At 42.1% G+C, this 6,628-nt stretch overlaps 1 pseudogene; it reads left to right on the top strand.

Moving 5' to 3' along the window:
• The first annotated feature begins 3,853 nt into the window (after nt 1–3,853).
• Nucleotides 3,854–6,475, top strand: LOC139443868 (uncharacterized; annotated as a pseudogene).
• Nucleotides 6,476–6,628: the final 153 nt, after the last annotated feature.

Here is a 6,628-nt window from a genome sequence, read left to right as displayed (position 1 = left end):
CGTTGTGTGCTGCACAATCACATGATCTGACTTGTAAGACTGAATTCCTCACCGCACTGATGTCAAGACCAGCCAGCATGTACCCTCCACGAAAGAGTTGTTTCATGTACCACGCCCATGCAAGAGAGTAACCTTGATTATTCGCCGAAACAGATTCCATTTAGCGTAAAGGTCAAAATAGCTGTGAAACTATATGACTGGGCCACTGAAAATCTGTGATGACACCGGGTGTTCGCGAACAGTGTAACCATGTCCTGTCATACCGGTGCACCCGCCAGTCACACAATTTGCATTAAAAAAAAGTAAATAATTGCCTGAGGAAGCACAACAGTACTCCTGCCATGCGGCAGCGGCCTTTGACCAAGCAAGTCATGGAGACCTAGAAAAAACAGTGACTCGATAGTGAACTAAGTTAATTTTGAATTACGTCTGCTGTGTACAAGTGCGGAGATTCTGCTGCTTTTATAAGTAAAGAAAAAACGTCTAGAAATATATTTATTTGCAACACAGTGGGGGGGCAGTTTCAGTTTTGGCTCTTCGGATATACTGACATCGTCAATTACTTTCCACTGATTGGCCCACCCGAACTAGATATAAGGGAGACCAGTGAGACCGCCTCGTCTGTTTCATGTTTAGATCCATGCATTAAGATTCAGTGTAACAACAACTAACTGTCCCTTCAAGTCGGGCAGTATTCCCGCAGCTCCAGCTCTTTGTGTTTACAATTCACAACTTTTGGGGTACTATCAAGCATCCTCTTTCCACCGAGATTTCAAAGAGCGTCATACGACTCTTGCTCAGAAGTTGTTTGATCAAGGTTACAACATCCAAGGCCTCAGTAGAGCTTTCAAAAGGTTTTATGGTAGACATTGGGAGGCCATTTCCAAATTTGACGCATCAGTGACAAAAATATTGTCCGATGCATGGTGATAGTCACATGTTCTGGAGACATAATGGCACTGATTTCCTGTCACAAGACACTCAGTTCCACGAGGGTAACGTTCCCATCAGTACCTGATGTGACCACTGTGTGCTGTTATCAATCAGTCAATCGTCATTCAAGCACTGAAGAGGCTACAGGCCTAAAGTACATATGTCAGAGGTGCTCACGCAATTTTAACAATTATTTAGAAGTTTGGTTCTATATGACAGTGCGTGGTATATATACAAGGCCTAGTTTTGTATTATTAATTTATCGAGGCTGTGCAACAATTGCTGGAATTTCATAATATTTGTGTCATTAAAGTAGTATACAGAATATATTTTGTTCTCACAGTGGAGTACGATGGACAATAAATCATGGGATGAACATCGAAATCTTGCTAATGAAATACTCTAGATCTTTATCTTTACGTAAAACAGATACGTTTTCTGAGTATATATGAGTTTTCAACATTCTATAACACGAACATGTGTTCGATAATGTCAACATATCACGATTGCAAATAAATATCGTTTAGCCTCACATGTCTTGTTAAACGCCAGCATTACAAATGAATCCCAGGGCCATGTGTCACTGCAAGATATAGGTCAGCATTGGTTTCGACTGGACGTCAAGAGGACGGGGACTGGGAGGCCGTAGTGGATGCTGACTTAACATGGTCGCCTGTGTCATGACAATCTACCCTGACCTCCGTGAAGACTACGTGGGTCATGACGACCTACTTGGAAGTAATAGACCTCCCTGTCTGGAGTATATCAGTGTCATGACGACCTACTTGGAAGTAATAGTCCCCTCTGTCTGGAGTATACCTGTGTCATGACGACATACTTGGAAATATTAGTACTGTAATGTAAAGATAACACAGTGATAAAATTTATTGGTGGTGCGGAAGTATTGCACAGGTTTATACGAGCTATTGTACAGTGAGGGAACGCGGAAGTTAGAAGTAGGCCATCTGTCGAGGGGTCCCCATGGTATAGCGAGGGAAGGAGAAAAACATTGCGAGGGAGCGGGATAGTATTGCAAGAGAAGGCGATATTATTTCTATACCATGACAGCTAGAATCTTCCGTACCAAGAAGATCAGCCTGTGTTGATCCTTGCAGTATCAGATTGAGTGAGTGAGTGAATATGGTTTTACACCGCTTCTAGCAATATTCCAGCAATATCACGGCGGGATGGGACAAGAAATGGGCTTCACACATTGTACCCATGTCGGGAACCGAACCCGGATTTCGGCGTGTCGAGAGAACGCTTTAACCACTAGGCTACCCGACCGCCCCTGCAGCATCAGAAGTGGGAGTATAGCCAAGCTGCTAGCAAAATGAACTTGTAATGTTGCAGTGCAGGTGACAATCCGACTCTCAGGAACACTGTGATCATTGTGTAAATGTTTTTTACGTCACATAGATACATGTGTTTGCCAAGTTGTTATAGTTGGACTGAATGGGGGGAATGTTTAGTACGTCACACATAGATACATGTGTTTGCCAAGTTGTTTTAGTTGGCAATAGACATTAATCGTGTTTGTAATTTCCAGTCTGAGAGAATGGCATGTTGGACATCTAGGACAGAGTCAATCCGAGATAAGTTCCTCACCTGCCACATCTGCTTTGAGGTGTTCACATATCCTCGGGCCCTGCCTTGTCTCCAAACCTACTGTTTACAGTGTATCTGTACCTATGCGCACACTGCCAAAACTGATGGAAGACCTGTCGTCTGCCCTGATTGTCGGGAATCTGTACCTATGCGCACACTGCCAAAACTGATGGAAGACCTGTCGTCTGCCCTGATTGTCGGGAATCTGTACCTATGCGCACACTGCCAAAACTGATGGAAGACCTGTCGTCTGCCCTGATTGTCGGGAATCTGTACCTATGCGCACACTGCCAAAACTGATGAAAGACCTGTCGTCTGCCCTGATTGTCGGGAATCTGTACCTATGCGCACACTGCCAAAACTGATGGAAGACCTGTCGTCTGCCCTGATTGTCGGGAATCTGTACCTATGCGCACACTGCCAAAACTGATGGAAGACCTGTCGTCTGCCCTGATTGTCGCGAATCTGTACCTATGCGCACACTGCCAAACCTGATGGAAGACATGTCGTCTGCCCTGCTTGTCGGGAATCTGTACCTATGCGCACACTGCCAAAACTGATGGAAGACCTGTCGTCTGCCCTGATTGTCGGGAATCTGTACCTATGCGCACACTGCCAAAACTGAGAGAAGACCTGTCGTCTGCCCTGATTGTCGCGAATCTGTACCTATGCGCACACTGCCAAAACTGATGGAAGACCTGTCGTCTGCCCTGATTGTCGGGAATCTGTACTGGGTGATGTCACCTCCATCAAGACAAATTTCTTCATCAAGGGACTCACTGAAATCGTGAAACTCAAGTCAACCAAAACTTTGAAATGTACAGCTTGTGGCCTCAGAGGGAGAGATTCAAATGCAGAAGTGAAGTGCCTTGATTGTGCAGATCTTCTTTGTACCATCTGTTCCGATGGTCACAATTCTTCATCCCTTACATGGAAGCACGAAAGAATAGCCCTTGGTGATCTGAAAGAAGGAAAGTATGATAGGAAGTTGAGAGAACTACAGAAAATAACATGCCAGAAGAATGAGAGCAAAGAAGTGGAGTCTTATTGCGAGTCTTGCAAGCAACCCGTCTGTTTGACTTGTCTCCTCATTGAGCACAGGGACCACAGATGACAAACAATATCGGAAGCTGTCACAAGAAAACGGATAATAATCATCGCACAAACTTGAAAAATCAGGGGACATATGACAACATTATCAGAAGCTGAAGGAAAGATAGTATCAGTGATCCAAACCATTAAAAACAAAGGAAAGAATAAAAAGATTGAACCTGAACAAAATGCCAAACTCAAAATTTCCAAGATACTCAAAATGAAGGAGGATATACTGAAAACATTATCGAATGAAACAAAAGCTGCCACAAAGGAACAAGAGAACAAGCTGGGAGATGCACACCTTCAGAAAGGTGTGAGGAGGGTAGGGACGTCGAGGTTCTGATGCTGGAGAAAATGATGACTGAGAGACTCAGTCAACTCCAGGGACATCCTCTTCGAGATGAATCTGAACTGGAGTCCTTGGAAAAAAGCGAGCCAGGTCTGAATGATGATGGGAAAGAACTCAGTATCTCAGCTGAAATTACACAATTTGCTTTACAGTCAGATAAAGTTGTCAGCACAGACAAACCTGAGAATATGACAGAACGTCTTGAAAATTTCAAGGTTTCATACCAACGGGGCCAGTGTGAAAAGGTTGGGGTTCGTCCCACAGTTAAATTAAACCTGACAAGACTATTCATTGCCCGGTGCAAATCTGACAAAGAGAGACCAGACACCAGGGGTGGAGCCTACAGTCCATAGGTAGGGCTGGTATTTGCCGACATGGCCAATGGAAAAGTCACACTGATGGGGATTTTCAAAGGACGATTAAAATAGATGCATTTAAACCGATTGCTGTTGCAATCGCAAACGAAAGTATTGGTGTTCTCCATGAGAACTACCTTTATGTCTTTATATCTGACAACTCATAGCAGATCACGAAGAACATCCTTTTGCACCACAAGGTCCCAAGTGAAAGTCTTATCTTCACTTATTGTCTGACTGGTTCCAAAGACCAGGGGTTCGTAGTTGGAAACATTCCCAATGGAAAGGATCTTCGATATTACAATACAGATGGGACTCTTGGAAAAACTGAACGATATTATCCTGTCTTTCCCGTATCAGCTCACCGTTTCACCCCCAGCGGCCATATTGCCTTGTGTGAATGGGGTGGAGCAAGTGTCCGGGTCACAGCCAGCAAGAACAAAGTTCAAACAAAATGTTTTAGCACAGCAACCTGGAAACCCAATGATGTTTGTGTCTCGGAGGATGGCACCGTGTTTGTTGCAGACTATGACTTTGGAGGAGTCTGTGTGTTTGATAAGAAAGGAACATTTCTCTTAGAATATCGGACTGCTCCTGGTGGCGTTGGTAAACCAACCTGTGTCTTGCTGGATGAGTCGGGACGTCTGTACGTCACTGAGACGTATGGCCACTGCGGTGTGTATGGGGTTCAATGCAACAAATAAATCTACTCTAAGATGTGCAAATACGGAGCATGAACATAAACAAGGGATGGACAGAGGATGATACTTAAGGCACTGAAGCAAATGAAGCCATCATAGCTGTGCATATTGGAGCCTTTGTAGCTAAGAATCGTTCCAATAAAGAAACAAGCAGCAACATTAGCATGACTTATTGCCTTGGAATGCTTGTTAAAAAAACGTTGACCACTTGAAAATCGGAAATGGCCGCAGTGAATAAATTCATGTTTACCTCTAAGAAACAGCCATTGTATCCTATTTTAAAGATCTAAGTATTTTTTATATATGTTTTCTAGTACACAGTAGTTTTGCTAAGGTTGAAACAGATTTATCCCTTGATACTTTGTTGTTTAAATGAAACTATAAGTAATAACCAATCTGAAATTAACTACTTAAGACTTACAGATAAACTAAGTGCTTTCCTTTTGCAAATCATTAGTGAAGTCAATATAGTGATATGATTTTCATTTGAGAATGATTTGAATACAATACAAAAAAAAGTCAAAGTTTGTGGCAAGAGGTAAATGATACAAGAGTGTTAATAGGACACATAATGCTAATAAAAGACAGCCATAGGCCTACTAGTTCATGTCATATAGTAATGGGTGTATATACAATTATAAGGTAGCATATTTGGAGCTTCTTGGGTTCATTGAATGCAATGTGTACGTTGGCAGTTGTTTCGTTGCTACATTGTAATTGGACAATAAAGGGCAAGTAAAGTCAACAGAGCAACTTTGCAGATTATAATAATATAGAGCATACTTAATCACAAATGTTTCACAAAATCAAATTTGAAAAACGGAAATAGCCTAAAAAAGATGATAAAACGTCAGGCGAAATCGTCCACCAAAACGAAGTTTACTTGGAAAGACTGGGAGAAAATGTTGAGCTCTCACGCAAAGATTTGATGTTTAAATTTAATGTGTTATTAGCATTGGTTTCTGGCCAAAGAGCTCAGTCATTACATTTGCTGAAATTGAAATATATGTCAGAATCAAACAACAAAGTAGTTGTTATTCTTACTGATTTAGTTAAGCAGTCTGGACCAGGAAGTCATTTAAAACCTATAGAATTAGAGAGATTTGAGAATGAGAGACTGTGTGTGGTGAGTTAGAGAGGACAAGTGTATACGTGCAGATCCATGTGTGTCCATGACCATACGCTGTCACTTAAGGCCTCATAAGCAAGTCACAAGAGAGACTGTGTCAGGATGGTAAAAGAATACCCTCCAAAAGGCTGATATTGACATTACTGTGTTTTCAGGACATAGCAGTAGGCCAGCTGCTACCAGCACAGCCAGTAGTCTAGGTGCACCCATTCAAACAATCATGGCAGCTGCTGGGTGGTTTTCTGAGAATGTGTTTACAAAGTTTTATTGTAAGCCTGAAAAACATGTTTCCTCTGGGTATTGAGCTCAATATCTAAAATTTCAGAATGATTATAACAAGTTTTTTCTTCATGTGTGTATTTAGCATTTTGTATTGTTTTTAGTATTTAGCATTCAGTAGTTTTTCTTGATATTAGCTCAGATCTCTCTCACATTATATCCTTGCAGTGTTGATTGG

The sequence above is a fragment of the Haliotis cracherodii genome, unplaced genomic scaffold (genome assembly GCF_022045235.1).
Source record: "Haliotis cracherodii isolate W230 unplaced genomic scaffold, xgHalCrac1.p SCAF_5, whole genome shotgun sequence".
Taxonomy (NCBI): Eukaryota; Metazoa; Mollusca; class Gastropoda; order Lepetellida; family Haliotidae; genus Haliotis; species Haliotis cracherodii.
Note: the sequence above shows the minus strand (reverse complement) of the source record. Positions and strands in the feature narration are given on the sequence as shown.